The 22,902-nt window shown below is 42.1% G+C and overlaps 2 pseudogenes; both read right to left on the bottom strand.

Moving 5' to 3' along the window:
* Nucleotides 1-16,086: 16,086 nt before the first annotated feature.
* LOC147610295 (uncharacterized) lies at nucleotides 16,087-16,569 on the bottom strand (annotated as a pseudogene).
* A 3,470-nt stretch (nucleotides 16,570-20,039) lies between these two features.
* Nucleotides 20,040-20,771, bottom strand: LOC147610294 (uncharacterized; annotated as a pseudogene).
* Between the last annotated feature and the right edge of the window lie 2,131 nt (nucleotides 20,772-22,902).

Raw genomic sequence — 22,902 nt, 5'->3', positions numbered from 1 at the left:
TTTGCCTTGATAGAAATTGTATAGATATTGGCTTGCATCCAGATCGCTTCCAAAAACCAGAGATATCCCTAGTGCAGGTATTCTGATGACCATCCCATAAGCTTGTACTCGGAACCTTTCTTAGCTCCAAAAACTCCCTCCATCTCCTCTCTAGTAGGAGTGTGGGAAATGGTGGTGGTGCCATCCAGCGGTAGGAACAAAGCTTGGTGCACCCGCTTTTCTGTCAGTTAGCCGACGTTCCCCTCTGATATGTACTTCATCGCCCACAGCCAGCTCGTGTGTGAGTGAAATAGCTAGAGGATGCACATGGATTATTGCCCAATCCAGCATGGAGAACTCCCACAAGCGCATCTGTTCGTAACCATGTTGTCATTTGTTCATCCACTGGAGCTCTCAATGGCATAAAGACCAATACTTCTTGCCCTCTTTTGAAAATACGTTTCTCCTAGACAACTGGTCCACCTGATCTTTCTTGTGGTTCTGTAATTTTGTCAACAAATAAAAACTCCGCCAACTGGTCTTCTTCCAGATTTTCCAAATCTGCCAACCGAAACTGTAAAGATTCTTCTGGAAGTAAGCGATCTTCAACCATAATCCGAAGACTCGAAACCACATACTCTAAAGGTGTGACTACTTCCATCCCAAATGCCAACTTGAATAGTGTCAATCCTGCGGGCTACCTTGAATGCGGTCCGATATGCCCATAATGCCGCCGTCCCAATCCTTCCTATGAGTAGCTACCAGTTTGGTCAACATTTTTCCCAATGTCGTATTAGTAGATTCTGCCAGCCCATTCGCCTCTGGATGATTTGGAGAAAATTTCTTGTGAATTACCATAAAAAGGCCATCATCCTTCATACCACCTTATTGTGTGCCCCTGCTGTCACTGACGAGCTCAACCGGACAGCTGTACCGCGTCAGCACATCCTTATACAAACACTTGGCTACGGATGCTGTGGTATTATCTTGCAATGCCCAATCTTTAACCCAGCAATAATCCGTTGGCTGTCAGAATATACCTGTTCCAATTCTTTGTGTTGCTGGCTTAATTGGCCCAACAAAATCCAGTCCCCACTTTTGAAAAGGCTCCAATGGTAATATCAGTTGTAGCGGCATGCTGTCCTCCTTAGCTGTTGGTTGCCCTAGTCTTTGACAGGCATCACAATTCCTGACAAACTTTTGTGCATCCGCATGTACAGACAGCCACCACAGTCCGGCGGCCTGCAATACTTTCTTAGTAGTAATTGGGCCCGCAAAGTGTCCATGAGCTACCCCCACATGGGCTTCAGCTAGCACCGCTTCCTGCTCCATTGGCAATACACACCGCTACAAAACACCAATTATATTCCTATGGTATAATTGTCCCAATACTACTTCAAAATTCCGGCTCCGAAGTGCCAATCTTTTCCATTGATCTATCGATAGATGAGCTGGCATCTCCCCAAAAACTAGAAAATACAGCATCTCATCATACCATGTCCAGGGAATCTGCACACCTATATCTTCTGCCTCGATTGCAAACAAGTGTGCATCAGGAAATTCATCTTCCACCCCTACTGGAAATTCTCCATTATCGAGTTTGGACAAATAATCGGCTATAACATGCTGACTGCCTGGTCGATGCACCACAATATACTCAAATTCCTGCAACAATAGCACCCATCATGCTAATCTTCTCGTCAAATTCTGCTGCTTCACCAAGTACAGCAATGCAGAATGATCCACATGAAAAATGAACGGATGTCCCAGCAAATAATGCTTGAATTTCTTTACAGAATAAATCATCCCAAGACAATCCCGTTTTGTCACTGAATAATTCTTTTCAGCATTGGATAGCCGGCGACTAGCATAGAACACAGGCCGGAACCACCCATCGGCACATTCTTTTGCATCAGAACATTGCCTATCCTAATCCAGGGGCATCAGCACCGGAGACTTTGACAGTAATAACTGCAATCTACGATATGCTACATCGTAGTTTGGAGTCCATTGGAATTGAAACTTCAGAATATATGTCACTAGATTTAATGGTACTGCAATATGGGCCAACAACCGAAGATGTCTTCCATGCCACCTAATCTCTGTCCCAAAAATCAGCTTACTTCCCCCAGGCTATGTGGTGCTAATAGTTGCCACCTTACTGGGATCCACTGCAATGCCGTCCTTAGAGATGATATGGCCCAGTGACATGCCACTTTTTACCGCAAACACACTCTTCAGCGGGTTGAGGCTCAACCTAGCCTCTCAATATTTCAGCAAACACAACCGCAAATGCATCAAGTGCTTACATAATTCATTGAAAAAACTGAAATCATCCAAGAATACCCGCATAAACTCCAACAAGTAATCTCCAAAAATTTCCTACATGTCCCGCTGCTAAAAGGTGAATGGAGCATTCCGGAGTCCACCACATGACGGTACAAATGAACACTCCCCAGTTTGTAATAAATGCGGTTTAGCTTGATCCTCTGGTGCCATCCGCACTTGGTTATACCCACTGAACCCATCCACCACATGATGGTACAAATGAACACTCCCCACTTTGTAATAAATGCGGTTTAGCTTGATCCTCTGGTGCCATATCAATGTCACATCATCATCATAAATCTCCTCACACCATGACTGTGATCCTTAGACCAGGATATGGTATACAATAATGAGCCTGAACAGTTCTCTTGGACCATCCTCAAACTAGGATGGTATGCACCAATGAGCTTAAAGACTTCTCCTAGACCACTATTGATGATCGAAGGAGCCATACACTGTCTCATGTCTACATGATCTGTTTCACGGGGAAAACAAAGAGTTTTGGCCGATCGACCTGAAAGTTGGCCGAGATAGTGTATTTAGTTACTCGACCAATGTCCTTATATTGTTCTATAAACCATTTTAGGTCGACCTTATCCTTGGCTAACCCTTTGTGTAGAATTATTATAGGAGAGCATGAGAAATACCGGAAGTTTGGCCTTGGAACAAGTACGAACCTTGGAGAAAGAAGTACATACCTTGAAACAAGAATGTGTACATCATATATTTCAACACTCCCTCTCTCAATGCCACCATGGGAAAATGCCAAACATGGAGCATTGGACATACAAGAACAAACTGACCCCCTCTCAACCTTAGGATAGATGACAAGGTAGGTAGCCTTTATAGATTAGGCTTTTTTACAAAAGTTATGAGTTATAGAGAAATGTGGTTCACTCCCAATTCTAGTAAGCATGCTTCACTCCTCAACTAGAAGAGTTTCTCATCATGTGAGGAACTTCCAAAATTCCCCTCAACCTTAGTAACATCTTTGGTACTATCTCTTCCATAGTGGTTTCGTGCACCACCCTTGTTGATCCTTCACTTTGATAAAACCATCTTCTTGGAAAAGACAATCTTCAAGTGGGATTTGGATGTGCCATTCTTCATTACGTTGGCTTCATTGGTTGCATCTTCTTGATTCTCTAATCCTTTCTCGTTGGTAGACTTGCTTTATGCATACATGTCTCCTTCCAATCATGCTAGCTTCCTTAGTCCAGCTGCCACCTAGACTAACACAAGGTTGCCACCATTATTTCAATAGCTTATGCATGTGCTTCTCAATATTCTTCTTGCTTCCACCTTCCACTTCATCATGATGCATAAATACATACACCAATGTGAACATTGATTTAGGAGAGGTCATACCACTTGTTTATCAACACAAGGACAGTGTCTAACTCCATTATAATACGGTAGATGACTTCCATGCAAATGAGTTCATAAAAAAAAAGGATTGGATTTCATGCTTGATGCGTTGATTTTTCTTGGTTTCAAAAAATGTGCATGCCTTGCATTTCCCAAGCGAGAACGTCACAAAATAATTTCTTCCTCTGCTTGCCTGAAGCTTGAAAGAAATGAGGGACAAAACCTCTGTGTGCTTGGTAAAAAAACCTTAGAGCAAAAGGTTGAAAGAAAACTTTGGGAGAAAGGTTTTTAAAAGGTTTAAAGAACCTGTGTAAGAAAAAACGTTTGATGAAAAAGAGGAAAGGTTTTTTTAAAAAAACCTTATCTAATGGAAAAAACGTAAGGTTGTTGAAAACCTTAAAATATAGCTTTTTTTTTTCTGCATTGGGTTTTGCTTCCTGCATTGGGTTGTTTGCCTTGTTTTGCTGGCTCTGCGGCGTCTGCTGGCCCTTGAAGCACTGTAGCTTAACAAGGTTGCTGCTTAAGCAACAATAAGGTGACAGCTACACTAGCAGTAGCAAAGACGGACGACAACGACGGGGAGGCGTCAGACGGCTATAGGGATGAACGGACGACGGAAGGAAACTAGACGGAACTATAGATCTGTTGCGCTATTGTCGTTGACGGCGGCTGTGCTATTGTAGCTTACAAAGCTGTTGCTTAGGTATTAATTCTCAAGATACATAAGCTATGGGGTGACCCTTTTGCATTAGGATTCCTCCAACAGCAAATCCACTAGTATCAATAATGACTTTAAAAGGAATTTCTAAATTCTAGCAACTTCAGCATTGGATTAGTCAAGTGCTAAAGCAACCTCCAGCTTATCAACGACACTCTAACACATCACAGATCATCAAAATGGAATGCTCTTCCTAAGAAGTACAATCAAAGGAGAAGTAATCTTGGCATATTGGGGGACAAAGATTTGATACCGCCCTATTAATTCCAAGAATCCTTTGACTTCCTTTACCATCTTTGATTCTAGCCAATTGATAATAGCTTGCACCTTGGTAGGATGAGATGATATACCATCTCTTGACACTATGAATCTTAGATACAATACCACCCTGTTACTCCTAAGAATCCTCTTACTTCCTTTATTATCTTTGATTTTGGCCAATTGAACCTTGACAAGATTAACTACTGATAAAACATCTCTTGACACTATGAATCCTAGATATTTAATACGGTTAGTAAAGAAGGTACACTTACTCTTCTCGGGGAGGAGTTTGTGCTTTTTAAGGGTTTACATGCTTCATCCGCATTCTTGGACTAAACTAGAATACCATCAAAGAAGACTAAGACGAAATCTTCCCAATTCTCTCTAAATATTTCTTGCATCAATCAATTAAATGTAGCAAAGGCAGTAGTTAATCACAATGTCCTTAGTGGCTACATGCTTTATTAACATTCTTGGAGTAAACTAGAATATCATCAAAGACTAAGATGAAATCATCCAAATCCTCTCTGAAGTTTTCTTAGTATCAAATTGATTAAAGGTAGCAAGGGCATTAGTTAATCACAATGGCATTATCATAAACTAATAATACTGATACAACGTATTAAAAGCCATCTTGGGAATATCGTACTTCTTAATTCTAATGATAATATCCCAACTTTAAGTCAATCTTTAAAAATATCTAGGCCCCATACAAACGGTCTAACAACTCATCTACCCTAGAATCACTACAAGCCATTGGGGGGGTCTAGCGAGGGGGTTTAAATTATCCAGCGTCGCTTATACGATGACGTATACGTCGTTTAAGTGACCTATTATCGCTTACGCGACGTCTAAATTTTTTTTTAAAAAATTTAGTCGCTTATACGACGTTTTTTGGAGCCGTCTTTTAAGCGAACATGTAAAACGACTGTTTTAGCGACATTGGCATACTGAAAATCATCGCTTAAATGACGGCTAAAAAAGTTTATATCCCCGTCCCAGCCGCCGCGGGAGAGAGATTTGTTTATTTTCACAGTGCGCGCGGAGATAGGTCTCTTGGACTAACAAGGCAGCTACTACAAGGTAGGTAGACTTGACAAGGTTACAAATTGTGTTTTGTTTGGACATCATTTTCATTCCATCTTGGTTAATTGAAGTCTTAAATAACTTAGGAGCTACATATATTTGTAAGACATTTTTCTCTACATCATATGAGTCTAGGGTGTCGATTCAAAGGTTGTGTTCGGTTGATCTCTCCTTCATTTTCTGCATTTTAGAGCACGTACAATCTACACATATTTAAGGATTTCGTATATTGTAATACTCTTATAGGTTTTAAAATAGTTTGCTATCTTTAAGTTTGATTGTCACTTTCTATATGGTTAAGGTTATACTCTCCTTATTCATTGTTTGAAGGTTTATAAAATTTGATATACATTTCACTCAAAGAGTGGCTCAGCTCATAATGACCCACCCTAACCAAGAGGTCATAGTAGGTTCGAGGTGTATCTTCTAGCTCGACAACATCCCCTCGAAAGAGGGCTTTAATTTCTCTCTGTCTAATTTGTCTTTTGTTTTTGATTGCTCTCTTGACAAGTCTATATTCTCATTTCTGATCACTTTCCTCTTGTTTTCAAATTTAACATACTCCTCACTCTCCAGATTTTATTACAATAAATAACATACTTCTCACTCTTTCTCAATGCTTTGTACAGAGTCTTAGTTGATCCACTATCCAGTTTAGTCCCATTAAACTATGCCCAGTCCTTTATCCAATAAGATCGCTCAACAACTGTAGAGATCCATCCCTTTTGCACTTCATCCCCAGTACATGTATAACAAGTCATCCTTCCATGTAAGACAAACCAAGTTCCAGTTCTAGTTTCTCAGGCTCCTTCCACCCAACTGAAACCCCATTCCAGCAATCAAAAAACCTTCTCAAGCCTTTGTTGTTTAGGATTTTGGCTATTCTACCATCTTGCAAAGCTAAAGGGGGATTAAATTTATGAGTCCACCATATCCCTAGACACAACAGAGAATTTCCTGAGGCCCTACCAGACCCATCCCAAACCATTAATTCCAAAACCTCTTTTCATTTGGTGCAAAGCATTTTGCAAAATGAATACCCTATAGCAGAAGGAAGCCGCAAAGAAGCAAATGTAGAGCATAGGAAGCTCCCCTCTTGGAAGCAGTGGTATTTTTTCTTTCCATCCTAGGCCTTGCCAATTATATTCAAAATAAATAGCTGAACAATACACTAACTCTTTTAGTATCCTTGTCCAAATCTCCTTCTACTAAAGGCACTTGGGTAAAAGAAGTGCCAACCTGGCAACTATGTGAGAGGTAGAGATGAAGAATGCCAAGGCCTCCTTCACATCTAGGAAGGCTAAGTCTATCCCAAGAAAGCCAGGCTAAGGCCTTTTTGTTAGAGCCACAAATATATCCCCAACATAACAGCATATATATTGTCATATATATACCTTCCCTTGATAAAGCCATGTTATTTCTTAGATATGATGACTTGAAGTGTAGGAGTGAACCTGATGGCAATGGTTTTGGCCAGAATTTTGTATATAACAGTTACCCTCTAGTGATTAAATCTATCACAAACATTTTGTTTGGGAATGATTTTCACCAACCTTTTCTTCAAGTCCTTATCCATATTGCTTGTCCTACAGATTTTCAAAACAAATTCCTTTAAGGATGGTCAGAAGGCAATGAAGGATTCTACAGATAAACCATCCCACCCAGGTGATTTCTCTCTTCCCATATTTAAAAGGGCATCCCAACATTCCTCTATCTTAATATTTCTCTCCATCCATCTAGCCCTATCCAATCTATTGCTAATTTGTTGTAGAAATTTGGCTTCATTTTTGAGTAATTCTCTTTGAGACACTGAGGGTTATTAACTCAAAAACTCTACCCATTTTTTGGCTATTAACCTAATCCCCTCTATCTCTTAATCATTTTCATCCAAAACCCTCCCCATAATCTCCTTACCCCTCTTCCCCTCAGTCAACTTAAATAGATACCCATCTGACTTCCTTTTGTTATTAAAGGTTTTCCACTTGTTTCTAATTTCCTCCCTACTACTACATTTCTCATCTTCACTCCTCAACCCAGCTTGACATTTGAAATACCAAGTAGCCTCCTCATTAGTAAATTTCCCAATCTCAGTCTTTTTCTATAGAGTTTCTACAAGATCACCCCATCTCCTTCTTTCTTGTCTTTTTTCCTCAACTCTCAATTTCCCAACCCCTCTAATTATATCTTGCATTGCATTGGAAAAAATCTTCCATGATTCTTGTATAGTGCCTCTCCTCTTGAGTCTCTCAATTGCGTCTTCTATTTGTCTAATAAATAGTTCATCCTTGAGTAATAAATTGTTTACCCTTAGTTTCCTATAGGAAACTTGTTAACTCATCTTCTTCACAACCCATTACGTGTTATCCCCATTTTAGAGGCATATGGTCATACAGTGCAGTACTGGAATCCACATTCAATTTGAGAGTGTGAGGAACCCACACATCTTGTTGACTGAAAAAGACCCTATCTAATCTTGAAGATGACCCAAAATATTCAAGACTAAAATAAGTATGCCCAAGATCCGATCCCCATTCACCCATATCCCACCCATCCCTTAAACCCATTCTCCCTCTCAGACCCTCTCACTTGATCTAGTCATAACTCCACTATACCCTCCATTCACACCCCCATACAACATCACTAACTAATCCTTAAATTTATCTTTCCTCAAAATTTTATACCCGTATAAATTATGCACTTGAATAGCCAAAATGGATAGACCCCACTCTTTGACTAATCCCCAAAGAGCAGTGTTTTTCTTTTTATCTTTGATTCCCTTGACGTTCCTCGTGCACCGATTAATTTTTAATGCCTGTAGTATGCGGAAGCTTTGGAGAAGGATCGATATTTCAAAACTAAAAAATCAGCACTCTTTTCGTGCGACAAAAATTAACGCACAAACTGAAAGGAGATGTGCAGAAAATAGAGAGAGAAGGGGGAGATGGAGAAGACACAGTATTGGGTCCCAATTACCCTTTGTAGGGCCCCCACCACGGACGGTGTATTTGCTTTATTAGAATGATGTAAATCTGAAAACAAATACAGAAAACTTGACCTTTCTTGGCTGGAAAATCCTGCCCTTGACCTGAATCCTTCACCCCTTTGCGTTAGCAAGCCCTTGGCTGTCTTGGCCCCTTGGTTTGCTTGTGGACCTCTACTATTTATACTACCCTTCAGGGGGAGTCGGCCAGCATAAGAGCAGGCGGCCAGCAGCATATTCCCACGATTGAGCAAAATCAGCATAAAAAAATCCTAATAAATGCTGCGTAAATTCCCTAGCAAGTTGGGGAGGCTGGCGCTTGCTTCTAGAAGACTGGGCATAGACTTTGCCCATAATCCATGGGCTGGGCAGCCTGTATGGGCTGCCCCATACTTGCCCTACAGCCCTATGAAGGCTGTAACCTCCTGAAAATGGCCTTATTCTTGCCTTAGGACTGTCCCACAGCCCTTCCATGGCTGGTGGGTCCAGCCTAGGCCTTATTGGCCCACATGGGGATGGTTTCACACCATTCCCATGCCCATACTAAGCTCCGGGGTAGCCCTATGGGCTGGCCCCTTGTCCTAAACATACTCTACTCAGTGATCTGGAATCCGATACCATACCTGATACACAGAACCATTGACATCATTCTAGAGGGAGACACAGCGCAGACTGGCACTGGTTCATGTGCAGGACAGTAGTGCACATCTGACCTTGGATTCATGTGCAGGACAATGCACACTTGACCTCGGACGGATGAGATGGATCCCTGGCTGATTCGTCCCAGACTGGGCTCACATGGGACCAGTTCACCATCCCAGGTCCTGCACCTTCTGTACAGAAATGTCTACGTGGCATCCAAGTGCGGGATGCACATGACATCCCCTTCTGCTTAACTTGACAAGAGCTGCATAGCCTCCAGATAATCCGTCAATAATGCCGGATAGTCTTAGAAAAATTCTTTGTCAAGCCATACCGCTTCCTGAGTTCCTCGGTCCTAAAACTTCGTGAGGAACTGGCATAGTCTTCGGCCTGAGCCATGCTTGAAACGGTGCAGAAGGATCTGTTCTCGAATCATTACTTCTGCTTCATCCACAATGTTTGGTTCCACTTCGTCTTTGACCTCTGAAGGGGGTGGACCTGCATATGGCTTTAACCAACTGACATGAAATACATCGTGCATAGTCCAACTTGGAGGTAGCTTTAACTGCATAGACCCCTCATTAATCTTTTTCCGAATGGGAAAAGCTCTTGAAAGACTACTTTGGGCATCGCTTGCCCACCTGCTTCAATCTTTACTTCATAATCCGAAGATGCACCCAATCTCCTTCCAAAAATGTCATATCCCTTCGGTCTTTATTGGCCTGTCGAGTGTAGGCCTCTTGTGCTTTAGCCAATCTATCTTTCATTGACTCTAGGATCTCCTGGTAAGACTCCGTCACTCTTTTCGCCTCTGGTGTATTGAAGATGATATCCTGGTTCACAATGACTAGAAACGTCTTCCAAATGCTGCCTCATATGGAGTCCTACCAATAGCTGAAGAAAAAGTCATTCAAAACAGCTTGAACTAAAGGCAAAAACGATTCCCACTTACCTTGCTGATCGTGGACATGACACTTCAGCACATCAAAGGCCAACTGTTTGTATATCTCTGTCTGGCCATCTGTCTGTGGGTCGAAAATGCGACGCTGGAGAGCAGAAACGCTCCTCCATAGAGCCAAGATCCACACCTTCTGCTCATCCAACTTGGCTGTCTGTTTTGCAAGTGCTCGCATCATCTGTTGGAACATGTTTGTGACACAGAAGCCGGGTGCCCTAGCTGGGCTGCCTGGTGTACTCTGGTCCCATGGTTCTGGTTCTTTCTCGTCCCCGAAGCTCGCCATAGCAGGAAAATGCAATTCCTTTTCAGAACGCAATCTGACCATCCACTATCTATGTGGGAGACTTCCGGAGGCTAAAAACCAACCGTCCTTCGAGGGAAAGGAGTCACTCCGAAAGGGGTAGTCCACTGGCGTCTAAAAACCAACCACATGAGCGAGAAAATTTTTTTGGTTTTCTTTGCTGAATCTTTGTCCTTGAATGAGGCTCTGATACCATTGTAGTATGCGAAAGTTTCGGAGAAGGATCGGTACTTCAAAACTCAGAAATCAGCACTCTTTTCGCGATGGAAATTAATGCACAAACTGAAAGGAGATGTGCAAAAAATAGAGAGAGAAGGGGGAGATGGAGAGGACACAGTATTGGGTCCCAATTACCCTCTGTAGGGCCCCCACCATGGATGGTGTATTTACTTTATTAGAATGATGTAAATCTGAAAACAAATACAGAAAACTTGACCTTTCTTGGCTAGAAAATCCTGCCCTTGACCTGAATCCTTCACCCCTTTGCGTTAGCAAGCCCTTGGCTATCTTAGCCCCTTGGTTTGCTTGAGCACTTGGTGAAAAATGAGATGAATGATGGGATTGTGGACCTCTACTATTTATACTACCCTTCAGGGGGAGTCGGCCAACAGCATATTCCCACGATTGAGCAAAATCAGCATATGTTGCGTAAATTCCCTAGCAAGCTAGGGAATTTACGCCACCCTCCCTAGCAAGCTAGGGAGGGTGGCGCTTGCTTCTAGAAGGCTGGGCATAGCCTTTTCCCACAATCCATGGGCTGGGCAACCTGTATGGGCTGCCCCATACTTGCCCTACAGCCCTATGAAGGCTGTAACCTCTTAAAAATGGCCTTATTCTTGCCTTAGGGCTGTCCCACAGCCCTTCCATGGCTGGTGGGTCCTAGCCTAGGCCTTACTGGCCTGGTTTCACACCATTCCCATGCCCATACTAAGCTTCGGGGTAGCCCTATGGGCTGGCCCCTTGTCCTAAACATACTCTACTCAGTGATCTGGAATCCGGTACCATACCTGATACACAGAACCACTGACATCATTCTAGAGGGAGACTCATAGCGTGGTCTAGCACTGTTTCATGTGCAGGACAGTGCACATCTGACCTTGGACTCATGTGAAGGACAATGCACACCTGACCTCGGACAACTGAGATGGATCCCTGGTTGACTCGTCTCGGACTGGGCTCACATGGGACCAGTTCACCATCCCAGGTCTTGCACCTTCTCTACAGAATCTTCTACGTGGAATCCAAGTGCGGGATGCACGTGACATCCCCTTCTGCTTAACTTGATGGAAGCTGCATAGCCTCCAGATAATCCATCAATAATACCGGATAGTCTTCAAAAAATTCTCTGTCAAGCCATACCGCTTCATGAGTTCCTCGGTCCTGAAACTTCGTGAGGAACTGGCGTAGTCTTTGGCCTGAGCCATGCTTGAAACGGTGCAAAAGGATTTGTTCTGGAACCATTACTTTTTCTTTATCCACAATGTCTGTTTTCGCTTCCTCTTTGACCTCTGAAGGGGTGGACTTGCATATGGCTTTAAACAACTGACATGAAATACATTGTGCATAGTCCAACTTGGAGGTCGCTTTAACTGCATAGACACCTCATTAATCTTTTTTCGGATGGGAAATGGTCCAAAGCTCCTGAAAGACAACTTTGGGCATCGCTTGCCCACCTTCTTCAATCTTTGCTTCATAATCCGAAGATACACCCAATCTACTTCCGAAAATGTCATATCCCTTCGGTCTTTATTGGCCTGTCAAGTGTAGGCCTCTTGTGCTTTAGCCAATCTATCTTTTACTAACTCTAGGATCTCCTGGTAAGACTCTGTCACTCTGTTCGCCTCCGATACTGAAGACGAAGTCCTGGTTCACAACGACTGGAAAGGTCTTCCAAACACTGCCTCATATGGAGTCCTGCCAATAGCTGAAGAAAAAGAGTCATTCAAAATAGCTTGAACTAAAGGCAAAAACGATTCCCACTTACCTTGCTGATCATGGACATAACACTTCAGTACATCAAAGGCCAACTGGTTGTATATCTTTGTCTGGCCATCTGTCTGTGGGTGGAAAACACAATGCTGGAGAGCGGGAACGCTCCTCCAAAGCCAAGATCCATGCCTTCCGCTCATCCAACTTGGCTGTCTGTTCTGCGAGCGCTCGCATCATCTACTAGAACATGTCTGTGACACTCAAGTCGGGTGCCCTAGCTGGGCTGCCTGGTGCACTCTGGTCCCATGGTTCTGGTTCTCTCGTCGTCGTCGAAGCTCGCCATAGCAGGAAAATGCAATTCCTTTCCGGAACGCAATCTGACCATCCATTATTTGTGTGGGAGACTTCCGGAGGCTTCCGTAGGCTAAAAACCAACCGTCCTTTGAGGGACGATGGGAGTCACTCCGAAAGGGGTAGTCCATCGGCGTCTAAAAACCAACCACATGAGCGAGAAAATTTTTTTGGTTTTCTTTGCTGAATCTTTGTCCTTGAATTAGGCTCTGATACCACTGTAGTATGAGGAAGCTTCGGAGAAGGATCGATACTTCAAAACTCAGAAATCAGCACTCTTTTCGCGACAGAAATTAACGCACAAAGTGAAAGGACATATGCAAAAAATAGAGAGAGAAGGGGGAGATGGAGAGGACAGTATTGGGTCCCAATTACCCTCTGTAGGGCCCCCACCACACGGACGGTGTATTTGCTTTATTAGAATGATGTAAATCTGAAAACAAATACAGAAAACTTGACCTTTCTTGGCTGGAAAATCCTGCCCTTGACCTGAATCCTTCACCCCTTTGCGTTAGCAAGCCCTTGGTTGTCTTGACCCCTTGGTTTGCTTGAGTACTTGGTGAAAAATGATATGAATGATGGGATTGTGGACCTCTACTATTTATACTACCCTTTAGGGGGAGTCGGCCAGCATAAGAGCAGGCGGCCAGCAGCATATTCCCACCACTGAGCAAAATCAGCATAAAATGCTCCAAAAATCTTAATAAATGCTGCATAAATCCCCTAGCAAGTTGGGGAGGCTGGCGCTTGCTTCTAGAAGGCTGGGCATAGCCTTTGCCCACAATCCATGGGCTGGGCAGCCTCTATGGGCTGCACCCATACTTGCCCTACAGCCCTATGAAGGCTGTAACCTCCTAAAAATGGCCTTATTCGTGCCTTAGGGCTGTCCCACAGCCCTTCCATGGCTGGTGGGTCCTAGCCTAGGCCTTACTGGCCCACATGGGGATGGTTTCACACCATTCCCATGCCCATACTAAGCTCTGGGGTAGCCCTATGGGCTGGCCCCTTGTCCTAAACATACTCTACTCAGTGATCTGGCATCCGGTACCATACCTGATACACAGAACCACTAACATCATTCTAGAGGGAGACTCACAGCGCGGATTGGCAATGTTTCATGTGCAGGACAGTGCACATCTGACCTTGGACTCATGTGCAGGACAATGCACACCTGACCTCGGACGGCTGAGATGGATCCCTGGCTGACTCCCCTGATGATACTTTGTCACCCGTTTAAGGCGAGGTGGTGGTGATTGGGATACGCTACGGGGAATAGATGCGACTCCCGATTCTCTGGCTCACATGGGGACCAGTTCACCATCCCAGGTCCTGCACCTTCTGTACAGAAATGTCTACGTGGCATCCAAGTGCGGGATGCACGTGACATCCCCTTGTATAGAAACTTCGAGATGTGGACGCATCTTGCTTGGAGTTATTTAGTCAATGTTTCTGATTAGATAGATTGAGCTCTTCTCTAACAATGTATCTCTGGTTTGACATATAGTTGTTTTAAATATATAGATACGATGAGTGACCATTCCCGTAAAGTGAAGCTGGCGATCATCAAGACTTTGCTATGAGGCACTGGACTTTATGGAGATACACTGTCAGTTGTCATGGCAGATTATGTGGAGATGGATGATGCGGGTTTAGATGGTGCCATCGAGATTCTTGGGAGATTCAGTATGCTCGTACGACCTGGAGAGGGTACATCCTCCCAACCACATGCAGGAGTGGAGACTTCTTCTCATGCACACACTACAGCGCATCGGTAAGCTTCTCGATTGATAAAATAGTAATGTCATCCTTTTTTTACATATAGAATTCTTAATATATATATCCTTTTGATGTCTGTTTGCTTAGGACTCCTATCCCCCTAGGTACATCACATCACGAGAGTCAAGGGCTTACTCCTGATGTACCTCTTGGTACTCAGGTGACACCTGATTCACAGGCTAGTGGCCGTTCGTCCCGTAGGTATATCTTTTATGGCGATTATGGATTAAATATCAAGTACTTTTTAAGAACTCACATCTCAATATATCGTATGTTTGTATTGCATGTAGGCATTAGCGGGGGCAGAGTAGCACACCACCAGTGCCGATGCGCACGTGCACTGGCACTTTGGGTGTCACATGCGACATCACGCATCACGGGGGTATCCTTGAGCCGGCACTGCCTTCAGACGTCGGATGAGAGCGAGTTTATATACCATGGTAGTAAGTATTATTTAACATAAAGAATATGAATTATAGTTTTTTATTTGAATTACTAACTGACTTTATTTTGCAATGCAGCGATCAACTTGAGGATGACAAGAAATATGTCATCAACACACTGGGGAGACGGAGTTTGGGACAGGATGGAGTCGAAAGTGGTTGCTAAAGCAAATGTGCAAACTCATGAGTCATCGACGCGATAATGCACGGTAAGGAGAGAGAGAGAAATGAAACAAAATGAAATGCTATATTTACGTCTTCAAAAGGCCAAAATGACCTATGAGACCAAAAAGTTACCACTAGAGAGCTCTGATATACCAATGTCAGGTAGTAGAACAGCGGTACTAATGGTTTGCTGCGGAACAAGCGTGAGATCATACATATCTGTGGTCTCTCAATCTGCGTTCATGAGGCGGTTGACAAGCATGGGGTCCATACTGCTGCCGCATACATTAAAGCTGGGGTGACCATACATCAAAGCTGGGGTGACCATAGTGTCATAGAGAGAGAGAGAGCAGAGCTGGAGCTGCAGGTACTCACTGAGGGTGCTGCTAGAACTACTGCCACAAAATGCTAGAAGACTACTAGCTTCGATGGTCTACTGCTAGGCCAAGTAGATCTAAGGAACAATGCTTGATTGCGGGTACTGAAGGTTGAGATACTGATACTGGGGTTGAAACGCGAGATAGAAGCCTTGGTAGAGGAGGGGAATCGAATCCTGATACGAACTTTCTTTCAGTGAAATTGAAGCTGAAATTACCCTGTACACAGCTAGAGCAAGAAAAATGAGTCTGAGGGGAATCGAACCCTGACACTAGCCATATGAGGCTATCACCACGAGACTCCCCCCCACCCACCCTTGTTAGTAAGTTTTCAAAAGAATAAAAATCATGACTTCACAACGAATTATTTTGAGATTAAATCTTACCGAACATAGGTTGATGATCCGTTAGTTGACACGTAAGACTAATAGTCCTCATCGTCATCTCTGAGATTAACCGTCATTAAAATTTCATCTTCATTATCCTTGTTGACTTCTTCAAACTCCTCCATCGTTAAATCTGTGTTGACGTTCATTTCCTCCATAGGCTCGACATCCATTGTTTCTTCCTCTTCGGTGTCTGTAGTGTCAGAGTCTGGATCATTGTCGTTCTCATCATCTACAATGTCATCATGATCGGAAAGAAGAATTCTACACCTCTCTAACGTTGATGTGTCTAGATTCGAGGACGTAATCTATTCATCCTGATCCGCTTTCTCAGAGTCAATGCTATCAAACAAGTGTCGACCTCTAGGATGGACATGCACAACTTGCCACCATGAATGAGCATCTGTATTCTTGTAAAAGAACGCTTGCTCAACATGAGTTGGCAGAATGTAAGGCTCTTTTGTTGCACGTAATAACTTCGAGGATTTGACGGACCAAAATCTAGACGGTTCTCTTTTCATTGTGGCATTATTACCTTTATACTCGGCACGAAACCAATCCACCTTCAAAACCACTTGTCAAAATACATGATTCAAAACTTTAGAATTATGTATAGCTTCAAGAAATCTACATGTCATTGTTGCATGAAGAGAGATGTCATTTACCTGCTTGAAGATACAATACGATACTTCATAAATGCCGACTATGGTTCCCACGTAACCAAGTTCACTGTCGATAAGATTTGTGTCTCTTGAACTTGCACGTGATAATTGCTTGAAAGAGGCAACAACGCAAGAATCTTGAGTTAGATGTTCCTCGTCAATAGATTTTATCCGAAGATGTGGTCCATAAGCCCACATGTTGGCATACATTCGAGCCTAGACCAATAAATAAATTATTAAAAAAAATGAGATTCATTTGTTTAGTTCAGAGTTTTCAAAACCCAACAAGTTACCTGTCTTGGCTCATGATCTCACTAACTTCCCATTGCATACGGGTGTATAACCAATCCATGAAAGTAGGTACGTCCCCGTCGTTATTTACATTGGTTTGACGTCTAGATCTCCTCTTTTTACGTCTGCCAACTCGTTTGCTTGGAAGTTCCTTCTCGTCCTCATCAACGAATTGTTGCATGCATTCGCTATTATAGACAATGAAAGTAGAAATATCCAATTTATCTTGGACCTTAAGTCGAAAAGGGACTCCCTTACCGGACAATACCTCGTCTGACATGGTAGAAGATGACTCATTTGTCCATATGCGTGGAGCTTCAGAATTGGTTTTCTCAAGGTATTCACAAACGTAATACATGCATTCTTCAAGCATCCATCCCTCCGCCATAGAACCCTCTGGTCTTGCTTGTTGACATACATAACCTTTCAATACTCCCATAAATCTCTCGACCCAAAACTTCCATCGAGTGCTCACAACACCAGCGAGCTCTATCTCATCCACTAGATGGATTAGAAGATGAACCTGGATATCAAAAAAGGAGGTTGGAAATTCCTTTTCCATTAAACAAAGAAGCTCTATACATTCACGCTTCTTTTGTGGAATTGACCCTTTGGCAATCTCTTTAGATGTAATCCATCTATCAGTAAAAGAAAGAAGATATTAGAGATATTTTTGTGAATTAAGAAGATATCAAATATAATTTTATACTAAAAATTAATGACCGATAAATACCTTGCAAGCGATCCAAGGCGATATATTACATCTCGAACTCCTCTTGTAGTACATCCATCAATAACAAGGGGTAGAACATGCTGCATACATGATTAATCCAATCAACAAAACATGCAAGAAAATAAATACTTACAAAGATCTGGATAGATTTACCTTCACAAAATTGTGCCAATCATGTGTTTTTAAACCAGACAAGCTCTTGTCATCTAGAGTGAACATGTTTTGACAAGATGCTCCATATCCTGTAGGCGTACGAATCGACTGAATCTTCCTGTTGATAGTCTCCAGCTCTTCTGTCTTGAGCACCCATGGGTCAGGCTCGTAGGTTGTCTCACGTTGAGTTTCATCATAAAGTGGCCATAGATTGGGCTTTGCGTTTTGATCCTTTAAGTCATTTCTTGCTGCTGCTATATCTTTCAAGCCAACGAGGTGTTGTCATAACGAATGACCAACGTTCTTGAATACGTGCATAGGATCAAGAAGATGACATATCCTCAAATCCTTCCAATATTCCAAAGTATACCATATCGAAGGACTAGAGCACGTTTTCCTCTCGCTCGCTTCTTTACAGCGTCATCATCATCGCCGCTTATGATCTCTGACTCTGGATCGATAGTAGTAGGTCCAACAGTCCACTTTAGATCCCAATCCTTCGGTGTCATTAGTATTGGACATCTCCCTTCTTCTACCTTTCCATTAAAATGTATGGCTTGCCTTTTGTCTCGTATAGATAATGATCTTCAGATAAAAATCGTCTATGTTGAAGATATATATTTTTGTTGAGGTTTTTTTGCTATAAGTCGATCTCAATCAATCACCACAAATTGGACAAGCTTTATAACCCTTGGTACATATCCCTGCATGGAAAACATAACAAAGATAATTAGCGCAATGAACATCGTACAAACGTATGAGACAATATATATATTTAAACCATTCACCTGAGCAAAAACCATATCTTGGAAAGTCGTGGATAGTCCATGCTAACAATGAACTGTCTTTGACCGATGCTTCTGGACATATCCATGACATCAATCCCTCTCCACAAATCTTAAAGATCGTCGATGAGAGGGGCCAAATAAACATTCAGATCTTTAACTTGTCGTTTTTTTGGAATTAAGAGTGAGAGCATTAAATGCTCTTTCTTAATGCTGAGATACGGGGGTAGATTATAGTTAATAACTACCACTGGCCATGTAGACCATTTACTTGATCTCATTGAAAATGGATTCACGCCATCTAATGCTAAACGCATCTTTAAATTGCGTGGTTCTTTTGCAAAATTTGGCTATCACAAATCAATATGCTCAAATGCAGGACTATATGATGGAATTTGTATTACTCCATCTTTGCTCTTGTGCTTCGCTCCCCATGTCATAAGCTTAGCTAATTTGGGACTTTGGAACATATGTTTTATATGTGGAGCGAGGGGAAAATGTCTCAATACCTTTCTAGGGACCTTACCTTTCTCCTCTTTATAACAGGGCATTTGACATTTTGGACACGTCACACCATCCTTGTACTGACCTCTATATAAAATACAATCGTTGGGACATGCATGTATAGAAGAATAGTCAAGTCCAAGACTACTTATCATCTTCTTCACCTCATCATGTGATGCAATAAGGGAATTGCTTGTCGGCAAGAACTTCTGAGAGAGTAGCCTTCAAGTTCATTAAAAATATGATCAATAAGAAGCAACCATGTTTAGAATGTAACAAAAAAATATGTTAGATTGTTACATACTTCAAAAGTGCTGAAATAGATAGATTACTCCATCCAAAACAGTTTTGAAGATTAAGAATAAGTAAGCTTGCACAGAGTTGTGTTAGTTGGCTTCCTGCGTAGATACGCTTTAGAGCTTCTTCTCGAAGATACTTCTCGTTGTTATTAGGAATATCGCTCGTACTATTATTTTGATACCAATCCTTAATAAAATTAGACATGCCATCGTCGTTATCAAAGGTATCATCACGCCCATTAAAGTCTTGAGAATATTGTTTCTTTAGTCTTGCATATGCATTAGGATCACTCTTGCGTAGGATCCTCATGCACTCTATTGACATGTGAGATACGTCATGTGAACGTTGATTTGTGATATTGTCGATGTCATAATCTGGAATCTACATATTTGATGTCATAATCTGGAATCTACATATTTGAAGGCAAAGAAGATTGTATCAATAGCATGCTTCTATATAAAAGAAAAGAGAGATGTGCATGGAATTCAATAGTTATCACAGATACAAAATAGTTAGAGACAATAAAAGACGATTATCATTAGGAATTGTATACAATGAAGCTCTCAACCCTCATCTGTTAAGGGTGCTCGTGGAGGTCTACGCAATCCGTAATTGATCAGCAATTCATCACCAACACGTAATGATCTAATAGCATTGACAACTATGTATCTTTCTACATCCCTACTCATATGTCCTGGTTCATGACTATTCTCACACTCCACAAACGTGTAATTGGTTCTTGAACTCATCCCTCGACTACTATTGATTAAACCTGCTATGTTTCCTTGAGAGTAAGGTCTTCCGTCAACATAGAGTCTTTGTTCTTCTGCATGTGTAATCCCTCTATCAGAAAGAGAGGCTGCATTGAGACATAACCCATAAGTACTCATGCTTTAAATGTAGCGAGTAAGCTGATGCCATGGACCCCATCTATATATAGGTCCACAAAAAGACATAAGGGTGACCTCTGAAACGAGGGGGCACATGCAAATCCTGTGCAATAAAGAGGCCTCGTCCTCCTCCACTGATGGTAGAAGGAGCAATCATGTAGCGATTGTCCCAAAAGCTAAAAACCACTCCATCTAAAGGAAGTGATCCTCTCTGCCATCCTCCGTATCGTCTTCGATCATACGTCTGTACTAGAGAATGCAAACGAGTAGGCAACGGATGATCTCCACCCGTCTCAGCCTCCAAAGTAGGAGGTAGAGGATGTCGAGAAACCTCGAGCTACAACTGACAAATGACCTGTCCGTGCCGTGTGCGAGGGACATGTGCACCACTGATAGTGAAGTCATCCTCATCATCAAGTGAATATACCTACATATATAATATGGTTGCATTATATATGAGCCTTTGATTTATAAAATAACCAATAATAAAACTAAGGGAGAACACTCACATACCATAGGTTGATGTTGCTCCTCAGGTGGTGGTGCTCACTCAAAAGTACCATGAGTCATCTCATGTGAAAAGCACTCGCGTCGTGGCCTCCGATATGTGCCACGACAACGATTGCACCAGCATATAACAGACTCATCGTAGTAGAAGTCATCTCGTAAATGGGTTCATGTGCAGTATTGGAACTCTGTGCATCCCAACCACCACTAGTAGGAGGTGGCGATGTACCCTCTGATTGGTCCAAATCTGATTTTCAAGTACCATAAAAACATGAGTCATTTATCAAATGATCGAAGTTAAAAAATCAATAAAAGAAACAAAACATTGAAATCTAACAAGTTCTATGGTATATTTTAATGCTTATTGTGATATGAAAAATAAGCAGACGCTACTGTATGGTGGAGACAAACAAGAGGAGGGCTGAGATGTGCATGGAGACATGGCAATACTTCCACAAGGAGAGACGCCTACGCATCACTTTTCCTCAGTAGAAGGTGTGTGCCTTTGCGAACGTATATTAGAATTAATATGAACTTTGCTAGATTGATTCTAACTATTCTCTAATCTATGTTATTTTGTCTAATTAAATTTATTTAGATGGCAGTACGAAAGAGACTGCAAGTTGGTCACACATCTAGACTAGGCCGGATGGGACGAGATGGATTTGTGGCCACATTTGTGAGTATAGACCATTCAAATTTTAACTTTCAAAGGCAATATTATTGAATGAAGAAATCAATAAGTCTTTGGTTCTGTCTTGATGCAGACCAAAGACTATGGTCGTGCACCTACGGCGCTAGAGATGGAGTACACCACATACTACGGCTACCGCGCTTTACATGCAACACTTGTTGATAGGCTAAATCCACTTGTGGGTATCACTGTTTTGTTTTGTAGTTTATTTTCATGTTAACTGTAATATGTTCTTATTTGATTTCACTAACTAATGCAGGAGCAATATGGCGAGGACGACATGACAGAGGTGGCTTGACAAGAGGCCGAGGGGCGATGCCGAGAGGCTGAGAGGAGCGGCCGCGTGATCGTGGGTGGGGACACGGGTGGTGGCACTGGTGATGGTGATGGTGATCACGAGTTTGATACTAGCGACTCGTATAGTGATGGCTCATGTAGTGATCATACTTAGAGATCTGTTTTGTATATGTGAGGATTGATCACCACACACTCTAGACACATGTACATATATTTGTTGATGATATATATTAACGTATGTTTGTTGCATCATTGAATTTGTCTATTATCAAATAATTAATTATTTGTCGGTAAGTTAATTAGCCTAAGTATCTACGAGAACATTATTTATTTATCTTTACGTTAAAAAAAAACAAACCCTAAACAAGGAAAGAGGCGAGGCCACGTTGTAACACATCAAAAGAAGAAAAAGATTGGCAAGTATCAACAATTTCCCAAAAGCTCTTGGAAAGCTAGATAGAGACAAATCAGAATCTTTATCGCAGTTCCAGTGGACTGTTTTTCTATGTTAGGCTCTAATATTAACAAGCTTTTGATTTTCATAATTTTTGCAGAGGTCCCAGATTCTACACTATGTATCAACTCAAGCTAACTTTCAAGCTTAAAGATCCGAACTATGAAGTTTCAAAGCACGTGATTTCAAAGTATCAAGCTCAACATAAGATATTACGATTACAATACCATGTACCATGTACCAATTTATGTACCATGTACCATGCACCAATTGCAAGTATGAGGTTCCAACATGATACCAAATCAAGTACTAAGTACCAAGTACCAAATCTAACCCTCTCTCCTTGTTGATACCCACAGGCTTTAAGCTCTATCTGCTGCCGGCTTTCACTTGGTAGCTACAGCTATGGAGTTTAATGGCCCTCCTTATATACAAGAAAGCATGCATGCAGGCCGACCAGCCAGACAATCGTGTGGAGAGGAAAAATGTGACAGGGAAAAAGTGTGTGTATATGTGGTACAATGGGCAGTGCCCAGGACTGTAACTCTAACAGGAAATAGTACTGCTTGAGTCTAAAAGGGCTT

The sequence above is a fragment of the Cibotium barometz genome, chromosome 49, assembly GCF_041138505.1.
Source record: "Cibotium barometz isolate CiBa-2024 chromosome 49, ASM4113850v1, whole genome shotgun sequence".
Lineage (NCBI taxonomy): Eukaryota > Viridiplantae > Streptophyta > Polypodiopsida > Cyatheales > Cibotiaceae > Cibotium > Cibotium barometz.
Note: the sequence above shows the minus strand (reverse complement) of the source record. Positions and strands in the feature narration are given on the sequence as shown.